Source organism: Neopsephotus bourkii, unplaced genomic scaffold (assembly GCF_033783945.1).
Source record: "Neopsephotus bourkii isolate Nb327-2 ecotype Australia unplaced genomic scaffold, CSIRO-AGI_Nbou_v1 NB_1433, whole genome shotgun sequence".
Lineage (NCBI taxonomy): Eukaryota > Metazoa > Chordata > Aves > Psittaciformes > Psittacidae > Neopsephotus > Neopsephotus bourkii.
In genome coordinates, this window is record NW_026901910.1 from 4,796,777 (window position 1) to 4,819,128 (window position 22,352).

General features: G+C 47.1%; 2 protein-coding genes across 2 annotated transcripts in view; both read right to left on the bottom strand.

Annotated features, from left to right (window-relative positions):
- Window positions 1-16,422, bottom strand: part of ARHGAP32 (Rho GTPase activating protein 32) — a 136,679-nt gene extending 120,257 nt beyond the window's left edge. The window contains exon 1 of the mRNA XM_061368589.1: window positions 16,269-16,422. The gene's annotated coding sequence lies outside the window, so the exon portion shown is untranslated. The remainder of the gene's footprint in view (window positions 1-16,268) is intronic.
- ZBTB44 (zinc finger and BTB domain containing 44) overlaps window positions 1-22,352 on the bottom strand; it is a 398,215-nt gene that overhangs the window by 12,262 nt on the left and 363,601 nt on the right. The window lies entirely within an intron of this gene.

The window sequence follows — 22,352 nt, forward strand, 5'->3', positions numbered from 1 at the left end:
AATCCATGGGGTTACAGAGGGGAGAGCAGAATCAGACATCACCACAAGACTCCAATCTGGAAAGCTTCTTTATGACACAACCAACTTCCTCATCTCCAGCTTGATACAGAATGATATCAAGAATGACCATTGGATTGACATCACATTTCAGCTTTCTACCACCTAAATACACTCTGGGGACCTGCAACACCAACTCCTGCTGCAGGCTACTCTAACAGCAACTTCTGTTGAGCACTTACAGAGTAAGATGATCCAACTTGTCACTTCTGCCAGCACGTTCATCCCTCCTTCCATAGGCCCTCTGAGTTTAAGCACCATTCCCTTTAAAGAGATTAAAATGCCCAGCAACAGTGGGTTTTAAATGTAACCTCTTTCAATGCTTGAGGTTATCAAATACCTCTGAACCAATGACTTGAAGCAACTCCGCTCTCGTGCCGTATATTCCAGCCACAGTTTTAGCTCAGGCGTTGCTCAATACACACCAAAACAAGCTCAAGAAACATCAAGACCAACTGGAAGCAGGAAACTGCAATATTGACAAGAAAACCTTGCTGTAAGCCCCAAGATGAGAACCATTTCATTGCTAAGTGATGGCACGGGTCACAAACTGCTCTCTGCTGAAGCGTATGGCAGGACATTTGCCTTCCATGAGCCACAGAGCACATAGTTCATAGCCTGTTTCAATGCTTTATGAGCTATGGGGGGTCTATAGGTGCATCACAGCCCAAGAAAGAGAAACCAGACTACAGGCTGACAAAACACATGTAGAAGCCTTTCAACCCCTCGCCACATCAGACACTCCTTTCACATGGCTCAGATCCAGGGCTGGTTTAAGCTGTGCCTTCCCCATGAAGACAACAGGCATGTTGAGGAGGCTGCAGCAGACACCTTCCAATCCCAAGGGAGATTGCTTTGGGACACATTCCCTGGGCCAGAACTAGGCTCCAGGCTCTACTTCAAATGCCAAAGCTATTGCCACTGCTGCACCCCTCCCAGTTAACCATCTTCCAAGGCCAGTTATACAGCTCTGTATTATTACATCCCCATGACAGTTATGCCGTGCTGGACTTTGTGGTGTTCTTTTGATGCCCAACTGATCTATGCAGGTATGTTACTGATGTCTCTATGAATGAGCTGCAGAGAGCATGTGGTATGAGGAGGAGGAGAGGAAACCATTTAGGATCTCAGTGAAAACCCAGCCCTGCAAGCACCTCAGATCAGGACTGAAAGGGGGTGACTGAGGCGTAGAGAACCCCCTCTCACACTGGGTACATAACATGGAGTACCTTCAACTCCCAAAGCCTTTTTTGCTTCAAAGGTGTCAAATACAAGTGCTGTGACCTCACAAGGAGCATTCAGCAGCAGTGCTATTGCTAGAGGTGCCAAAAAGCACGCAGAATGTGTCCTACCTCTCCCTCCTAAACCTGAGACTAGGCTGAGCATGGTGCAAAGAGCAGAAGCACCCATGCAGCACAGCTTTAGGACACTCCTGCACACACTAATGCAGTAAAGACTGACACATCCACACTCAGACCCACACTGAACACTTTTAAACCCTTTCTCATCTGAATTTTGGTCTATAAAAGGTGTAAAACTACAAGAGGATGCTTATACTTCAGCCTGACCAGGAACACCACCTGAAAAGGAAGCTAAGGAGCAGCTACCTGACTCCAAATCCTGAATGGATGGGACACATGGTGTGAGGTTTTAAGTCATGAGCCATGATCTGCATGGGTGGCATCCCTGCCAAGGGAAGAAACAGGTGCTCCCTGCAACTTACTGGGAGGGAAACCTTATTCCAAAGCAGAGAGGAACCAGCCTCATGAAGCAGATGCTGAACCAGATGATTCATCCCAGTATTCCCGCACTGCTTTTCCTGCTCTGTCAAACAGCCTGAGCAAGTGCTGCTCCACACAAGTTCCTGCTTGTTGGGATGCTTTGCAGTGCTGTGTCCAAGGTGTGTCTGTGCAATCCACCTGCCTGGATTCAGCACTGTCAGGACCGCAGCCGTGGTGGTTACCCCACGTAAGTTTTGGGTTTCATAGAATCCCAAACTGGTTTGGGTTGGAAGAGATCTTAAGATCATCCAGTTCCAACCCCCTGCCACAGGCAGGGACACCTTCCACTGGAGCAGCTTGCTCCAAGCCCCTGTGTCCAACCTGGCCTTGAGCACTGCCAGGGAAGAGAGCAGCACTGTCTCTTCTTCACTGAACCTGCATGATGCAAGTGCTCTGCAGAGCCAGGGAAGGAGAGCCACAGCTTGGGACGTTCTGTGGTGGAAGGTGGCCAAATCCAGACTCCAAGTCTCAATGACAGGGAAGCAGATCAATCGGCACAGGCACGTTTACTGCGAGCAGGTCAAAGTCCTCCAAGGTTAACAGCTTCTCAGTCCCCATAGGGCAGCACCTGAGGGAGTGACTTTTTCTCCAGTGCCAGAGGTCAGCAGGAAGAAGGAAACAGAAAGTGACTGGAGCATTTCTGTATCTAGAACCAGAAGAGACTCCACAGTAGTTGAAGCATTTCAAATGCTTCCTGCACCCATCCATCCCTCTCATTTCTGAGCATCACTCCACATCTCACAGAATCACAGAGCCCCAGACTGTTTGGGTTGGAAGGGACTTTAAAGCTCATTCAGTTCCATGGGCAGGGACACCTTTCACTAGAGCAGCTTGCTCCAAGCCCCTGTGTCCAACCTGGCCTTGAACACTGCCAGGGATGGGGCACCCACAGCTTCTCTGGGCACCCTGTGCCAGCGCCTCAGCACCCTCACAGGGAGGAGCTTCCTTACCTCTAACCTGATCTTCCCCTGTTTTAGCTTCCTCAAGTGCCTTTTCCAACCAGCTGCTCTTCACACACAAGCACCAACTGTTAAGACACTTCACCTAGAGGATGCACACAGGTATCTACTGGGACTGCACGGTCTGTCCTCTGCAGCAGGGGTGATCTAACTCCATGCCTGCACACAAGCTCCCAGAGGTGGGAATTCCATTAAGCCGCTAAAGAAGAATAAAACGGCTGTTTAGACCATGAAGAAGAGATCCCACTTTCTTTCTTGTTCTCAAATGGAAAGAAAATGCAGAAGCCATCTAATTTCTCCCATTACAATCCACTGATGCACAGATTTCTGCTCATCGCTTTCCCCATTGGTATAATCTAAATGTTTTAAAGCACAATCAACCCACAAAGCACCATCAAGAAAATAAAAGCAGATTGGAGAATCTTTTGGTAAGTTTGTCAGGGAGTTCTGCATGGAAAACAACATCCAAGCAGCATGTTACAGCAGGGAAAACACACAAGTGCTGTGGTCAGGGGGAAAGGCCATACAGAAGAGGGTGTTACTGCCCTGCTTTGCCCATCACCTAACCCACAAGGGGAGTGGTTTGATGGCAGTTGTTAAATGAATGTAATAGAAAATGAGCTGTAAGATGCAGCAAAAAAATCCCTTTTTGGTGTGTGTTGGGGAGATGGGGAAAGGAAACAAAGGGGGAAAAGTGCATCTTGGAAGTAGTTCAATAGCGATTGATCCCAGCGTTCTGAGAGCACAGCCACTGATGCTTTGCACATCGAGGCTTTAATGGCCTCTGAACCAGCCTTGCTGCAAACACAACAGTGAAGATTTAAACAGACAAGTGGAAATTGGCCCCACAAGGCCAAGAAGCTGCTTCCTCATTGAGTTTCAAGCACGTAATGAGCACACAAGGTGTAAAAGCAGCAGGTCAAAAGCAAACAGACCCCGGTTCCCATCTCTGCGAGGTAGCATCCATCATCATCCACAATGCCGCAGGTAGCTAAATGAAACACCAACTGGAAAAGAGATTTAAAGCATTTCCTCAGTAATTACAATGAAATAGGGAGTTCATGGGGTTTTGTCTTCATGCTCAGGATCCTGCAGCAGGGCTTGGTTTAGTTTAAGTACAGCCCTTTGTAAGACACAGTTGGCCTTTTGAAGGGTCTAGAGCACAAGTCTGATGGCTGAAAAGCCAGAGGAGAAATGAAGGGATGGGGCATGAAATGACTTTTCTGATTGCAAACAATGCTTACAGCCCATGCCTCCTGAGACCCAGCTCCATTTCCTCATGTCTCAGCCCATTTGGTTCACCAACCCAGATTTCTCTTTCTCATTAAAGCAGCAAGAAGACAACCCATCACCTGGGGTCAGAAAGGAAGGCAAACTGCACCTCCTGTTGGGTTAAGCCAAAATAAGCCCTTGGAGCTCACCTCTGAGCACTGATCTACACCAAGCAAGTCAATGGTTTCATGGACTGTGAGAGGACACAAGTGTCTAACAGCAAACAGAACATCACTTTAAATAGCCTAACAGAGCACAGGCATCATTAGAGACATGGAGTCTTTCACAGCGAACCACGGGGTATTGAGCAGACCTCCAACACCAAGTCCTTGCATCCACATCAACCACAGCTGCAGGAAACACACTCAGACTGCTCCCAGTTCTGTTTGGAATCCCAATTTCAAGGGGAACAATGCTGCAAATGGGACATCAACAGGGCAGCAAGAACGTGGAGTCACTTTTTGTGCCTGTTTGTCCAGCCCCACAGGCGAACATCCAGACCCAACACCTTGGATTTCTTTCAGGCTGGCACTTGGAAGTGTCACCTTTTTAGATGTCTTGGGACTCACAGGGAACGGAGGGAGGGAAATAAATCCCTATGTTCGAGTCAAATGTATAAAAAGAAAGCTGAGTGCCAGACGCCTGGGTGACAAGTGCTGTGCAGGAGGAGGTGAATCACGCCCTGGCACAGACAGGCTGCAATTTGGTGCTATGAAGTTCTCATCATCAATATTTACAGAGGAGTATTTTTATACAAAGAGGGTACTTTTGCCACAATGGGGATCTGGAGACTGCTCTCGGAATACAAGGACCAGATGCAAAATGTCATGTTCCTCCCTCAAATGTACCTTCAAACAAGCAGATTGACATTTACTGTATGAAACTGAGAGCAACAAGACCTCAGCAAGTGTCCCTTTTCTGTTTGTGGCAGGACAAAGTGAAGAGAGAAGCACTGTGAAGAACTCCTCAGGGATGAAGCCAGGTTGCAAGCACACAGGTTGATTACCTGGATGCTCAGGACAGCTTCGAGCTTTCAGGGCTGTGATCCTCAACCAGAGTTAATGCCTCTGCAAAGGGTCTCAAAGCCTTTTTGCTGCACCCTGTGCTTTATTATCAAGGAAACACAAGATCATTTTCCAAATGATGATACATAAAATACATGATTTATATCTTACATACTTAGATAATAATCAAGATATTCTAGAATAAAGCCAATTTAAGCTCTCCTGGTGCACTGCACCACCGTTACACGTACAACTACTTTTCAAGCTTCAAGCTCTCCAGATGCTAAGCTTTTGCCTGTGGATTTGCTCTGAAGATATAACCAACGAGACCTGACACCTGCAAATGAAATCCAGACCATCCCCATCAGTTTAAATCACTCCAGAAAAGCTCCAGACGTGTGTTTTACAGACCAAATATAACTCACAGCTGATTTAATTCATATTCCGATAGGGCCAAACACTCACCTAGTAAACTGTGTTATCGCATCATCACTTGTATAGTGCAAGGGACTGCATTTAAATGAAGATTATGAAAATGAAATGGCCTTCAAATGCCTTTTTTGACTCAAAACATGAATGTTAAAGTGAGAATTGCCCAGGGAAAGTGCTTCTAAAAATATTCAAGTTTTGCCAAGAGTGGTTTTAACAAAGATTTAAAGGATGCTATTGCAGAGAACAAACAACTCCAACACCAACCCAATCCATAGTGGAAGTTATAAGCAAAAACTTACCTCTAAATGGGAGCAGGCTCTTCAGAAAGAGAAGTTTGGGCATGCTGAAACACTGTAATGTATGGAAAAATGCACCTGGGCAGGTTCAGTGGGTGCAAAACCCCTACTGCTGTATGAACCAGTCCAGCCACATGCCTCTGCCTTCCCCATCACACCTCTCCCAGTCTGCATTGACCAACAAATTGACCTTTTGTCACAGCTACTGAATTGCTGCCTTTTGTCCAGCAAACCTGGTGACATCTTCATGCTTCACCCTGCCAGAAGCCTCCTTTTGCTCTTCCTATCAGATCTAACTGAATAAAGCCTGAAGAACTCAGAGCCTGAATGATTTTGGCAGCCCTGAGTGAGCAGGCCTCTGCTCTCCTGCATCATGGCACCAGATCTGATATTACCACGTTAATGCCACATGAACCATGTGCTGGCAAACTGAAATACTGTGTAGGAATAGAATTTACACTGCAAGCATCTGTACTGCAACTCCCTCCACCCCTGGTGCTCTCCGCTGATGCTTCAGTGGTCCTACAAATGCACTGATCATCATTTCAGATGCACCTGCACTGCAAGGAGGGGCCTGGGGAAGGGAAAAGCTGCTGTGGTAGGTCCCCTTGACAGCAGTCTCAAAGGACAGGCATTGACAATGATGTGATCATTTTAATAAGGCAGCTTTCCTTCTTCTGAAGCATTCTTGTCCTCTGCACGCTGCAGCTTACCCGGTGTGCTCAGCACTTCTATTTATATACAAGTGACTCACCTTGGAACTGCCTCAGACAATGCACCTTCTCTTCAAGGAATAAAAACAAAGGAAAAGAAGGTCTCTTTAGAAAGCTCATCCCAAAACATTCAGGAAACAACGGGATATTCAAGCTTCAGAATGCTCAAAAACCAATGTGGGGGAACTGCTAGACCAGAACCTGTCACCCTGATTCCACATGACATTGCCATATGTCTACTACCACAGCATCAGGAAGGAGAAGCTCCAAGCCCTCATCTGCATGCAGAACATCATTACGAAGGTGGTTTCAATGGGCAGACAAGTGAAACAGTTGTTTTCTCACTGTGTAAGCGAATTGTTGGTTTGCTTTTATTGTTATAGGGAGGATGTTCCTTTAAAATAAGAAAAATGAGGAAGACAGCAGTGAAGCTGGGCAGTTTGGCAGACATGTCCCTAGGGATCTCCTGTTTGAACGCTGGGAAGAACAGGCTCTCATCTACTCTGGTACTCCATAGACTGGAAAAGAGAAGTCTTTTGCAGCTGGTGCTCCTGAGGGGGTGTGGGAGGCAGGGAAACAACTCATCCACATTCAGGCTTGCTACAGTGCCTAAAGGTACAGAGGAATTGGATTTCTCCCACTTCTTCACATTCTGCCTTGCTCCTCGTTGCTTCCTTCTCTCAGTTCCCTGAACCCCAGCCTCACCTCATCCCCTTCAACAGCCTCAAGGCTGCAGCCACCTTGTCAAAGTCACCCAGCCTTCTCTTTCCTCCTGGAAGCTCCTCACCAGCTGAACAAAGAGGGGATTTTACCTCTTCTCTCACCTGTGTAACAGGGTCAGACAGACTCACAGGCACCAAAATAGATGCTCCACTTAAAGGAATGGGTGTTTCTTGGTCCCATGTCCTTTCTTCGCCAGCTGATTGCCTGTGGGCTCAGTTTCAAGGTCCTACATTGAAACTGGAAGCCATAAAAAGCAATTCACTGGTCCACTACCAATACCAGCAATAGGAGTGATGTGTTAAATAACACCGCTTGTCACTAGAAAGCAGTTTTGATGGAAAAGCAGAAAACCTTTTAATCCTGTCCTCTACCATGTCCCACCTATTTCACCTATGACAGATGATCTTCAGCAATGCCTTCTGTTTCAGATGACACCACGCTAACTCAAAGATCCCTTGTGCTAGTACAAAAGAGAGGGTTTGCTTTCTGTTTCTTATAAAGCTCAATACAAAAAGGTCAATTCCTCCCTTTCCACAGCCCCAGTGCCCCAACTGGCAAAGCTTTACTGGAATAATCTCTACTCGGGAAAGGCTGAGTTGTTCCTCCCAAATTCCTCAGCTGTAAGTAATCTTATGGGAACCACTGGGCAAGAAGTAAAACCCAGCTGGTCCTTATAGTCAAACATGAAGTGTCAGCATTCCTCAGCGAGGTCCAAAGGCAGAGCAAGCTGCTCAGCACATAACACGCAGGTCTGTGTGCAGTTAAGTATGTGCTGCAGTGCTCTGATGAAGTGAAGGCCAAGACAAACCTCCCGACAGAAGCTACTGCTCCTGGTCCCTGTGTGCTCCATTGCAAAGCACAGTTTCCTTGGATCCTGACACTCCATCAACCTACCCTGGCACCCCCCCCCCAGCTCTGCTCTCCTGCTTCAGGCCTGCCAGGAGCTGATGCTAAGCAGTTTGGGGGGCAAGGGAGGGTGTTAAAGGGTTCTCAGCCACAGATCCATGCAAAGCCAATCCAACACAGACCCCAAGGCAGCTCAAACTGGAAGGAATGGAAAGACTCTCCAGCAACTCTACTACAAGGGTGGTGAGACACTGGAACACCCAGAGAAGCTGTGGCTGCCCCATCCCTGGCAGTGTTCAAGGGCAGGTTGGATGGGGCTTGGAGCAAGATGCTCTAGTGGAAGTTGCCCTTGCCCATCGCAGAGAGTTGGAACTGGATGAGCTTTAAGGTCCCTTCCAGCCCAAACCATTGAATTCCATGGACTCTTTCACTCCCATCATTTTCAGAAGGATAGAGTGGAATTAAAGCCCTCAAACCACGAGCTATTAAGAAACCAGGAGGTAAACCTGTAGCCTCACTCAGAACACAGGAAAACTGGGTCTGGAAACTGCACAGGATTACCTTCCATTTCCTCCTCAGGTGCAAAACTCCTTGAAGTATGCCTCACCTCACACTTGCTCTGACATTCCTAATGCCATCAAGATGCCCTTATTTCATTTGGTTTCAATGGGCAAGTCCTATGAATGGAAACTGAATCAGGGCAGAGTCGCTTAAACAGAATTTGCTGCTGCCTAATGAGCTGATGCTGACTAATCCTCCTCTTTACTTCCCAGTGAAAGGCACCCAGCAGGAGCATTAAGACGGGGTTTTAAAGAGCTAAAAGCCATGAATGATTTCATTTTACAGAGAGTATTTCTCTTGCACAAGTTGCTTCCATCAGGTGTTCTTTTCAAAGATCATATTCTCTACAAACCATCCCTGTAGCCTTCAGTGGTAAAAGCTCAAAGAACAGCAGAAGGAAACACAAAAGATGAAGAGAAGGAAAAGCTGGACACCATCTCCTATAAAATTTTCCATATAGAAGTGACTACAACCAGGGATGATTTGCAGGACCTGCCTCTTGACCTACATATAAGCAACTGGGAATCTTTCCTCTTGCAGAGATGCAGCTCACTGTAACCATAATGTAGCCCCAGACTCACCAAGAGGTGCTCATGGCTTTACAGTGAGGCAACCCCTCACTTGCGCAGCCCTGTGGGACTGAGGGAACCTAAACACATGTAGAGCTGCTGCTAGAAATCCCCATTCCTTCTGTTTCCTCACAGCTCCTGCTAAACCACAGCTCAAAATACAAGAGTTGGAAATAAGAAGCCCCCAGAGTGGATGGGAAATCATTATCCATCTTTTCTGAAGCTGTAACAGAAAGATTCCACCAACTACCTCATTCTGTGACTCCACAGTCCTGTTGAGCATGGAAAGCTGCCTCCATTCCCCATTTTCAGTGATGTCAGCCAAGGGAAAACAAATCCGCTCTGCACTTGGTGAGTTTTCCATAAAATCTGATGTCAAACAACCTCAGTGCTCCAGCATCTTACCTTTCATGATGCAGATGTCCTAAAAATCATTTAAAGGGAGACAGCACCTGCAGCCTAACCTCTTCTGTGATGGAGATGCAGATCTAGAACTGCTACATGCTGCTACCTGTGGGTGTGCAAGTCTAAAGAACACTAACAACACACTTAGTGATGGTAACTGGGAGAAATCCAACCCTCTACAGTGAGGATGCTCAAGGCCTCATGCACCAGATCAGATACAGGACTGCTGCACTGGTGTCTTCCTGTGTGTGCATCCATAACTGTATTGGAAAACACTTCTTAGGAAAGGCCTATTTTTAAGCCACAGCTTTACCTTTAAAACTAACCCAGCACAAATAGCCTTTATCTCAACAGTGTAGCTCCGGAAAGCTGCCCAAGGTCAGCCCTGCCTCCTTCCTTCAGTGACACCACCAGACCAACACAACTGCCTACTCCCATTCCTTGCCAGCAGATGATCCAGTGGGAGCAATGCAGGACACTGAGGACACACTGGGAAGTCTCAGGCTTACCCAAACACACAAGTTGGCTCCATCAGCAATGAGAAAGCAGAAACTGGGGTTAAGGATGGAGGAGAGAACAGGAGGAAAGGACAGTTGGATTTACCCATCTCCTAGTTCTGCAAAGGTAAAGGAATCCCCCTTCTGCTTACACTGCGGAGACTCTGGATCAGGAACAAGAGTTGATGCAGAAAAGCTGAACCTGAAGAAGTGCAGGCATGAAGTCAGTGCTTCAGTGCAGAAGCTCTGCTGCTGGAAATCCCTTCTGCTCAAGGTCACTGGTGAAGCTGCTTTAATGGCATTGATTCAACAGCATTTAGAAAAACTCAGTTAAAAAAACCCAGCTGGCACAGAGCAGAAATTCCTATGAAGCACAACAAGAAGCATCACCCATAAGCAGAAAAGCCCTAGAAGGGAGAGGGTTAACCAGATCCTGCTGACTCACCAAGGCAGCTCCATCCTTATCCCCTCTGAACAGGATGGCAAAGAAACTCCCTTGAAAGCCAGGAGCTGAAATACAACTCCAGAGGAAAAAGGAATGATTAAGTTGAAGATTAGCTGTTTTCTATGACTGCAAATAGCACATCTCCCCCCTGGGAACCCAGATAACGTGACAACCCTTAGGAAGTTTAGTTGGTCTCAAATAGATGGAGTGAAAGAAGATTGCAGCCCCAGTGCTAAAGACAGAAAGCCCAACAGTTTCACACCCTCTTCCTTTCCTTTAGAAGAGATATTGTCACTTGATTGTCACCTGATGGTGCAGCCATGGTAGATAAGAACAAACTGGAACAGCAGCAGCCAGGGGAGGATCAAACACCCCAGAAGGTATTTCAAGCCCAACAACACAGATTTAATAACTTCCAGTGTGTTTTATTCCAAGCAGCATGTGACCTATTTCAGGCCTAACTCTGAGCTGACTATAATTAACTGCTATTTCTACAGACTTCAATTTACATGAAATAGCTTGGAAAAAGAAAAGAAATTAAAGCAGGGCAATTGCTAAAGTTAAAATAAAAAGTCAGAAACCCATTTTTCAGTTAAAACATCAGCCAAAAATACATTGCGCATCAGGTCTAGAGAAGAGTCTTCCAACAAAACTCCAAGGGAAATGTTTTAAAGAGGCTTTTATGCTCTTAGCACAAAGATAAAATGGGATTTCATAGTCTGAAAACTCTGCTTTCCCTACAAGAACTATATGCATGAGTGTGGAGCTCCTATCTCTGGGACAGAAGCACAGGATCATGCAATCAATCAGGGTGGAAAAGACCTTTAAGTCCAACCATTGCCAGCACCACCACAGCCACCACTAACCCATGGCACTGAGGGTGTGTGAACACTTGCAGGGACGGTGACTCCCTGTTCCAATGCCTGAGCACCCCTTGGGGCAGGAATTGTTCCTCAGCTCCATCTAAACCTGCCCTGGTGCAGCTTGAGGCCGTTTCCTCTTGTCCCATCCCTTGTTCCTTGGGAGCAGACCTGGCTCCATCCTCCTGTCAGGCAGTTGTAGGGAGCGATCAGGTCCCCCCTGAGCCTTCTCCAGACTGAACCCCCCCAGGTCCCTCAGCCGTTCCCCATCACACTTGGGCTCCATTCCTTTCTCTGGCCCCGCTCCACCACCTCAATGTCTCTCTTGTAGTGAGGGGCCCAGAGCTGAACACAGGATTTGAGGTGCAGCCTCACCAGTGCCCAGTGCAGGGGGACAATCGCTGCCCTGGTCCTGTTGGTTATGCTGTTTCTGATCCAGGCCAGGATGCTGTTGGCTTCCTGGCTGCCTGGGCACAAGCTGCTGCCATTAAACCCAGCCGTGAAATTCAGATGCTGCTTTTTTAACCTCTGTCCCCATTTCATCTACAAAAAGGGGTCATTACAGTTTCCTTAACTTTACTTGGGTATCTCTGAGACTCCCAACCCTAGTGAGACATGTTCCATCTCCCATTCTCTTCTATCCTGCTTCCTTACTCAAGCAAACACAACCTTCTCATAGAATCGCTGAGAGGTTTGGGTTGGAAAGGACCTTAAGATCATGCAGTTCCAACCCCCTGCCATGGGCAGGGACGCCTTCCACTAGACCATGTCATACAAGGCTCTGTCCAACCTGGCCTTGAACACCGCGAGGGATGGATTTCCAGCCTCCCCTTCCAGTGCCACCCCCAGTGTCATACAAAATCCCAGGAGTGAGGAGAAACAGAAGACAGCTCTGGTTCAGAAACCCATGCAGGCATTCCACAAGGATAACGTCTTTATCTCCAGGCTTTCCTTTTTCTCTCCCTCCCAGACCCTCTTATCTCCGCTAGAAAATGTTCTCTCTCCATGCAGGTGAGCTATCACAAAATCCCTTTTTTAGTCAACCTGACAAAGAAAAACAGAAGGCACCTACAGGGATTTTAATTAGAACTTGGCATGCTACATGCATTCAAATAGGTAAATCCTTCTGCCCCCCACCTCCAGTTTGCTGCTTAAGTGACACCTCTGTGCTTCAAATCCATCCTTTGAAATGTGGAAGTCTCTGGTAACTTTTGAAGCTGCAGCAGAATAAACCCATGGAAATCTTTGGTAAGGGAGGAAAACAAAAGCCTCCCAGTGCCCTTATCTGTGCCAGCACCTGCAGAAAGCCACCCACTGCATTGCACCCCACCGCATCCCACTGCCTGAGAGAGCCACATCTGCTTCGCAGCTCAGCCTCAGACTGCTTCTGCAAGACTGGGCAAAGAGGTGATTCAGAGCAGCCTGAGGAGAAGGACTTGGGGGTGTTGGGTGATGAGAAGCTCCCCATGACCTGGCTTCAGAGTGCGCTTGAGAGCAGACCCCCCTCGAGTGCTGGGCTGCACCCCCAGTGAGCAGCAGGTCAAAGGAGGTGATGCTGCCCCTCTGCTCTCATAAGACCCCACTTGCAGCACTGAGTGCAGTGCTGGTGTCCTCAGCATCAGAAGGACATGGAGCTGTTGGAGCAAGGCCAGAGGAGGCCATGAGAATGCTCAGGGGCTGGAGCAGCTCCTGTATGGAATCAGGCTGAGAACATTGGGGCTGTTCAGGCTGGAGAAGAGAAGCTGTGTGGAGACCTCAGAGCAGCTTCCAGTGTCTGAAGGGGGCTACAAGGATGCTGGAGAGGGACTGTGCATCAGGGACTGCAGTGATAGGACAAGGGGTGATGGGTTCAGACTGAAACGGGAAGTTCAGGATGGAGATAAGGAAGAAGTTCTTCCCTGTGAGGGTGGTGATGCACTGGCACAGGGTGCGCAGAGAAGCTGTGGCTGCCCCATCCCTGGCAGCGTTCAAGGCCAGGTTGAGCCTTGAGTGACATGGTCTGGTGCGAGTCATCCCTGCCCATTGGAACAGGATGATCTTAAGCTCCTCTCCAACCCAAGCCAGTCTGATTCTATGGTTCCTAGCACTGCAGTGAATGAATAAATACAGCCAAGGCACACACGGCTTCCAGCTTGCAGGGTGTTTAGAAGAAAGGCTTTGACTTCATTTAAACAACAAAAGGCAACGTCCACTCAAGATAGTCATGAAGTTAAGGAGAACAGACAACACAGCCCAGTGAATCAGTGAATTATAATACACCCCAGAACTGGAAGAGGTTTGGGGTCCAAAGCACGCACACCTACTTAGCTGTGGGCTGAACTCTGCGCCAGCAACACAAGAAGGATGTGCTGTAAAACACCAGAGGATGTGCACAGAGCTTTGTTAATTTCCACAAGGAATTAACTTCCAACACACTGCAAGCGCAGGCAAGCCCAAAGGGAAGATCCACATGAGAGAACAAAGGGCAGGAGCAGCTGTATGACCCCACACATGCCCTACTCTCAGCTGACAGCTTCTTTGCCCCCTTGCAGCAACTTGGGCTGCAGCAGACTCTTGCAGCAGTGAGTCCACTGTCTTGTGCTCCTTCTGCTCTTTCTTTCCACATCGGGCCACTCACACCCAGTAGTGATGTGGTCTGGCTGAACAGCGTCACCAAAACACCCACTTCTATCAGAGCATCATCAGAGCATGCGGCCATGGAAGGAGCAGAAAGCAGTAACCCCAAAACAGCAAATAAATACAGCACTGGGTCAAGAATAAACCAAAAGGAACAAAAAAAGAGACAGGAATTAAGGCTTTTAAAAGTTAATAACAGAAGGGTTGTTCCCTGTTTGCTCCCTGCAAGAACAGTGCATCATCATGTACTCTGCATGCTTGCTTGTAGAAGGGCTCAGAGGTCATCATCAGCCTTTTGCTGGAAAATGCTCCTGATGGGGCTTTATCCCAATGAATAGTGTTAATTGTGTACAGCAGCAGCAGCAATTGCTGTCAGCACCGTTTTCTCTTCCTCCCCTTTGCTTTTCAATGCTAGCAGCAGCTAGTCCTTAGCATCCTGAAATGAAAAGTATGACTCTTGTTCCGACTTCCCAGCCTCCACCCCAAACACAGGGTGAATAATGACACTTGCAAAGGATGGCCACCGAGAATGGACTGGGGATTCCGGCCTTGTGGTAGCATCCACATCAGGATAAAGGCTTCTACTACAGATAGCAGCTATTAAAAAGCCTCTGTAGTGTTCAGAGGCCCAGCTTGAATCCCCACGCAGTCGTGCCTGACAGTTGACCTGTTCTGAATTATAGCTGCCCCGTCTCTCAACTGAGATAAGACTTTTTATCTTGCCAGCCCTTAGAATCCTCTGCTGATAGGCACATGCCTGCCCTTTAACTGCAGTCAAATCAAGTTTTCAGCTCTTTTTCTATGCTACAGAGATTTCCATATCACGCAGCAGTAGAGGCACTGCTCAGACAACAGACAAGCAAAGAGCAGGTGCCATTAAGCCTTAACATACAGAAGGGCATCAGAAAGGCCTCTTTTTGAGCATGACAGGCAAATAGGGTGCTCCTCCCATGTGGGTTTCAATAAGCATCATGCTTATTTTGCCCAAGCAAAAGGCAAGCCACACTGACCACAACTGAAACTGTGGCTGGAAAAGGGAAAACATTCACTTTCATAGCAAATAACTAACCCTCCATTAAACAGAGACATCAACACTGACACTGCACTGCTCGGAGCTGCTTTAACTCGTCTCAACTTAAAAGACTTTGTTTCTTAGTGAGATCTATCAGCTGAACCCTCAGTAACTACACACATTCCCCATGGTTTTAGCACCCTGGTAACTGAGATGAATGAAGCATCCCCATGTCCTAAGTCCTTTGAGTAAAGAAAGCTGTTTAAGGGGTTGGAACTGGATGATCTTAACGCCCCTTCCAACCCAAACCATTCTATGATTCTATGTTCAAACCCCAAACCCCACTGACACTAAACATGGAAAACTCACACCAAGTTCAATGCTCTGATTAACCTTTCTTCACTTCCCAGCACCAACCACTGCACTGTAAGGCAGTTAGAAAGTCACCTTCACTGACCCTTGGCCCCTCAGATGAAGTAACACACCTTAGGAACTACTGGACCCTCATCATTCACTAACTGCCTTTCATCTTCAGCTCGTTTCAAGGCAGAACAAGCTCTTGTCCCAACGGGCTCAGCACACGCAGCCAAACCTCCTCTGTGTTTCTTTGTGATGCCTTCTTCCTCAGTATTTGGGATTCAGAGGAGTGCAAAGAACCAAGCACAGTTATTCCAAAAAGCTTTGAATGTGTCTTAGGGAGAGAGATGGGCAGCAGCATCAGCCATGGATACATGGATGCTTGGAGACACCAACTACCCCACAGGGACACAGCAGGGCTGTGGAAGGAGAGGAGAACAGCCTCTCTGCTTGCTGCTTGGCTTTTGTTGCCATACTGCCCCTATCAACACAATCTCAGTTCCCATGAGAGCAATCCCACCAACACCTGAAAGCCCAGTCACCGCAGTCTCACCAGTTCTTCTCAAGAAGGGCCAAAGAGACTTTCAGATCTCACTATGAGGTAAAAGATCAACTCTGAGAGATGGAGGAGAACATGGTCCAGTAGTGAATTATCCCTGCCCATGGCAGGGGGCTGGAACTGGATGATCTCAAGGTCCTTTCCAACCCAAACTAGTCTGGGATTCCATGATTAGCATTAAAATCCTGTAGCCCCTCCAGAACTCATGGGTTTTTTTTGTGCATAGAACTTAAAAATACATATATATCACCTACAAACAGTGTTTGGAGATACAGGGATGCTTTTCACCACAAGAGGTGCTCACTTGTTTGCATGGGCTCCAGAGGAAGACACAGCCACTCGTTTTCAACTGCACAAGCTGGGGCAGATGTGTCCTACCAGGGGAGGTGGTTTCTAACTCTGTTCATCTGGTCCAGTGAGTGGAACATCATAAGGAGAAACTTCAGGACTCTATAGAAGAAACAAGGTCACTTAAGTTCCTTGGCTCAAATGAAGGCAGCATTTGGAGGGGGGGAGCAGAAACCAACCCACCAGTCCTAATTTTAAACAGAACCATCAGGTCACAATCATCTCTAACCTACATTTGGGTTGGGGAGGGTGTTCTGGTTTGGCTTTATAAAACCAGTCTAAAAAGCTTCACATTTAGGGTCTGAACAGCTGAATCGGGTGCATTCCAAACACAGCAGCCTTAGAGATAAGCAAAGCTTTGCAGAACTTGTGTGCATGAAGTTATTGCCAACACAGCTGCTATGCTGTCAAATGTGGTTATCAGGGGACACAAACCAGCTCATTCTTTGCCTCGAATCCTGTCCTTCATCCTCATTGTGAAATCCAAGCGCTGTCTACTACTAACAGTGATGTGTTTTGCTGTTCAATAGCCTGTTTGCACTTACAAGCCAGGTTAGTTAAGTGCCCCCAACATTTGCAGCAAAGAACCAATAATTGCCATCATTTGAGTCTATTCTTCACTTCATATTCCCATATTTACTGCCAGATTAAAAACATGGGTCAGTTTTGCTCCCATCTTACTGAAAGGCAAATAATGGATGTACAGGAATGCTTGTTACTCCAGCACTTTCCTCAAGAGCCCAACCAGAATGCTGCTTTCCTTTAGACACATCTCTAGCTGCTGTCAGATGCTCCATGAGCCCCATTTATACGCAGGCATCCTCGTGAATTTGAGTCAAAACACAGCCCCAGAACACAATGATGACTCTAAAAGACCTAAAATGACATCCCTGCCATTGGTGACAGGGCAGCTACAAGGCAGCAGCTTCACCACGAAGGGTAGGAAGCACAGCAGGGAGTTGTTTAGCAGCAACAGAGATGTCTTTGAGGAAGCATTACCTCATTCGCCTCCTCCACATCCATTCCCAATTGGAATGAGGATATGAAAGCCATACTATTCAGAAAAGACAAGAGGCAAATGAAGGCACACAGCACTGGGAAAGCAGGGAGGCAGAAGGACCTGCTTTCCCCACCCAGCTATGTCCCCCTGTTGAATAGCTAGAGCCCAATATTAAGAAAACATACAATAACAACTAAAATTGCCCCACTAATTTAAGAGAGGGTAGAAAAACCCCACAAAGAACATCTCATAGTAGAGAAAAGGCATTTTAGGGCACCTTAGAAACAGAGAGATGCTTTTTAAAGCACACAAGGGCCACAGAGGCTTCCTCTTCCCCTCTCCCCCACACCTAATGTCTCTCAGTTGTACACGCTGGAAACATCTAAGCCTCAGAATCTAAGGAAACAATTGTCTTAAAGAACAAATTTGTTCTTTTGCTTTATTAAAATGAGAAGGCAGAAGGGGGAGGGTTTGAAACAGATTCTGAAATGGGAAAGCAAACCAGTATTGGCTCCCAACCAGCCCTCCTGAGAGCACACTTTTCCTGCACTACATAAGCAGGTTCTAGCTCCTCCACAGGTACAACCATAGAATGGTTTGTGTGGAAAGGGATCTTCCAAGCTCATCTAGCCCAACCCCCTGCAATGAGCAGGGACATCCTCAACTGGACCAGGTTGCACAGAACCACAGCCTTGAATGTCTTCAGGGACACCCACAGCACCACTGAGTGGAAGACAGACCCATCCTGAATCTTCTGCCCCGCTGAACCCATGAGGTCTCCATCATTCCGGGACTCCAAACTTCAAGAGCAGTATCACACTCCCAGCAGCACCAAAACCCCTGGTACATACGTGCACAGGATTCACCATCTCAGCAGCAACTCACTCAAAAGCCTGCAGACTGACAGATTCACACCATCACAGAATCATAGATTAGTTAGGGTTGGAAAGGACCTTAAGATCATCCAGTTCCAACCACCCTGCCATGGGCAAGGTCACCTCACACTAGACCATGTTTTAACTTCCCCTGTTTAAGAGGTCCACATAGATGTGAGTTTGTAACAGTCCTGACAGAAGGCAAACCCACAGCTCTAAAATGGACTTTTCTGGATCCTAGGTAAAGACCTGCACAGCCCATGAATCAAAAATCACCCAAGCCACAAAGAGGAGGAAGAAATGGAGGGAAAGAGCATCTTGCATATTACTTGCAACAACAGAAGATTTAAACTGAAAAGCAACAGTTACTAACACATGGCACTCAAATGTGCAAACCCTGTTAAACTACTTCGCTGTAGTCTCAAATTACTGACAGGAGTGATTCCTTATTAACTGATATTAATTGTGCAGTGCTGGTGTCCTCAGCATCAGAAGGATATGGAGCTGTTGGAGCAAGGCCAGAGGAGGCCACGAGGATGCTCAGGGACTGGAGCAGCTCCTGTATGGAGCCAGGCTGAGAACATTGGGGCTGTTCAGCCTGGAGAAGAGAAGCTGCATGGAGACCTCAGAGCAGCTTCCAGTGTCTGAAGGGGGCTACAAGGATGCTAGAGAGGGCCTCTTCATTAGGGACTGTACAATAGGGCAAGGGGTGATGGGTTCAAACTGAAACAGGGGAAGCTCAGGTTGGATATAAGACAGAAGCTCTTCCCTGTGAGGGTGCTGAGGCGCTGGCACAGGGTGCCCAGAGAAGCTGTGGCTGCCCCATCCCTGGCAGTGTTCAAGGCCAGGTTGAGCCTTGGGTGACATGGTCTAGTGTGAGGTGTCCCTCCCCCTGGCAGGGTTGGAACTGGATGACCTCAAGGTCCTTTCCAACCCAAACCAGCCTGGAGTCCTTTGATTCTATGACAAGGTGCCCTAAGTCAAAGACAGCAGGGAGAAACTCTCAGCAACAGGAGGATGCTGAAAGCATGTGTATGATAACACAGCCCTGCTGTTCACATCTCCACTTGTGCCTCTGTGTGTGCTGCAATTACCTTATTTCTATGTATAAATATAAACAAAACGTAGGATTCACCGTGGGCACAACCAACATTTATAGAAGCTGAGGCTGCATTTAGCAACCCTGATCTGCAATTAGCGCATCCTGGTGGCCTACACAGAAACCACATTCACACATTCCAGACACAAACCTGTTCTCGAAGCAGCCCATAATGACATCCAATTGCTATATCACAAAATCCCAGCTTCCACCTCTCATACTTTGTGAATTTAAAGCTGAGCTAAAATGAAAAGAAGAAACAAGTTAGTATTCACCTCACAGAGCTGTATTTACTCATCTAAGCAGTTGAGGTGTAGTTAGCATCCTTCCCACCATTTAAAATGGTACAAATGAAGGAGATGGGTGGAAGAAAGATGTTCTAAAACACCTCCTAGGGGGAAAAAAGTCAATATATACAAACACAAATTCCTCCTTCATTGATTCACCTGAGAATCAGAGTTTATTTCATTTCCAGACACCCACATCCAAGCCATGAATCAGTGTGTTTTCTGGCTGAAAGCCAGCGCTGCAGTTCTAGTTTCTGTGACAATATTGATGCCTCAGCACTCCATAGTCTTACATATAAAGGGATTCATTCAAAACAAGCAATTTGGAGGGGGGGAGTGGAAGTCTGGGCAAGACCATTATAAAAGAGACTGCTCAAAAAGCACTCCTGTAGAAGTCAGCTTGCTGAAAACACAACCAGGAAACAGGGAATCCATCACAGGAGCTATTTCTGCCACAGGACACGGCGCAACTTCCCGAGTGCCTCTCTCGGTAGTAGAACCTCATTTCTGGAGGCTTCCCCTTCCATCTCTTCTCATGGCAGCTAATGCAGAGGAAAAGGTCGTTTTCTATTTATTTTGATTACTTTTGCTGGAACATCTGTTTGCTTCTCTCTGGAAGAATGCACTGTTGTCCATACACATCCTGACCCAGCTCTGCTCCAGTTTCAACTGTTTCCAAGCTGAAAACCCACAGCATCACAGGAAGCAAAGGGAGCACTCTTGGTCACGGGCAAACACTTCTGTCTCCTTTGGCATATTCTCAACGTGCCACTAAACAACAGACTAATGCATGTCACCTAAGCGACAGGAGCAACACATGCCACTCATTCCCCTGAGAACACACTGAGCTGGGACCCGCAGGAGCAGAACACCTCCTTGGGTTATGTGCTGCTCAGCTACAGCGTATTCCTTTGGCCTGGAGCTTTGGCAATTCATTCCCATGATGACAATAACCACCACTTAGATGGCAGAAGATTGCTTATTTGCCATCTAATTGGGTTTAGACAGTTGCACTGTCATTTGTGCTCCTTAGAAAGGACTCTGCTCTTACTTCATTGGGACTGTACGAATCAGCGCTACCCACGATCCCTCAGCAAGCCCCAAACGTATTCCCCCATCCCAAATCATTCATAATAGAAGTTAATACCTTACCCTCAACACATTTGTTTTTCTCTCTGGGGAAGGCACTTGTGCTGCAAAGGACTTTACTGCAGAGTGCCTCTTTGCATTATGGCCTCAGTTTTGGAGCAGAGAAACATCTGGCCCTCAGCAGAAGTCTAATAAAGGACTGGTGAGTGGGTTTTTCCTCTCAAAAACAAAAGAGGCATAAAATGTACACTAACTAATGAAACTGCCGTTCCTTCAATGAACTGCTGGCTCATTTAGTCAGGCTGAACACCTGCCCCAAACCATTAAATAGCTTCCTGTAATCTCCTGGAGTCCTGTTACCGTCTCCAGAACCTGTCCTCAACACCTGCAGCAACCACGCCGCAGGAAAACCATGCTTTAAGAACCCAACAATGAGCACTAATCTCCATCTTTTCTGTTTTAAAGCTTCAGAGCTGGAAAAGCACTTCCTCCTAGCAAAACCAGGCAATGATATCAGAGACACCCATGAAGGGCTGGTAACACAAAGTACCCGATCTAAGTGCGAGTACATGCCTCCAGAAAAGCCTCATAATCCCAACCTTTTTAGTGTCTCTGCTAGATTTAAAGATTAATGCTTTACATAATTCAATAGATGGTATTTTGGAGTTTCAGCAGTGGATTCGCAGAGCTAAAATTACATAGAAATAACGGGGCAAAGCAGTTATTATAATACTCTTATAACCTTGTGTCCCTGGACTGGTCAAAGCTACAAATCCACTGCTTGGTTGGTCCAAGGCCTTTCAGGATTTACAGGGGCTTCCCTTGGATACTGGATCTTTGTGTCTTCTCTTCCTTTTAAAAGGAAATGGCCAAGGAAAGTGGTAGAATCACCATCCCTGGAAGGGTTCACAAACTGCATAGATGAGGCCCTCAGTGACATGGTTTAGTGGTGGTCTTAGGAGCCCTGGGGAAATGGTTGGACTTGATGATCCTAAAGGTCTTTTCCAACCTGGTTAGTTCTATGTTCTAAACTTACATTCAGGAAGAAAGAGGTCTGTCTTCTGTATCTCCTTATTTGATGGCACATTGAGATAGTGAATGACCCTGGAAGCCTCTGCAATTGCTGAGAGTAACATCAAGCCTTGAGGGCACCATGGCCCACTGGAACCACACAAGTACACTTGACAGGTGAACACACTGCTATGCAAAACACAGGAACCTCGTGCCCCATGTGGCACAACCTGACAGCATCACAACCTGCAGACACTGGAAAGACATGGAATGAAGATAAGGCATTCTTACTGGTAAGAGAATATTCCTGACAGCATCCACAGCAATGCCCTGACTGAGGCTGTTAAAGGCCTCAGGAACAGCTACGGCTTCTTCAGAGCAGCACACGCCTTCTCTTTAACATGAGAAACATGTTCAGGCAAAATGGCTTTTGCCATGTCTCATCTTGCCCAACTTTTTAAGGCCTTCCAGGTGTGCTGCTATACCTGGGTATTGAGCAATCACCAGGCAAGAAGGAATTCTCTTTCTATTTAGTGAGCAATACTTACCCCATGGTGTTCAAAATCAGGTTCTCTATAGTTTGTCCCTCATAGCATTAAAGGCCAACGACAGCAAGGAGCCAAAACCGGCTGTTCCCCTTCCATAGACAACAAATGGCTCTAAAAGGCACATGAGTTGT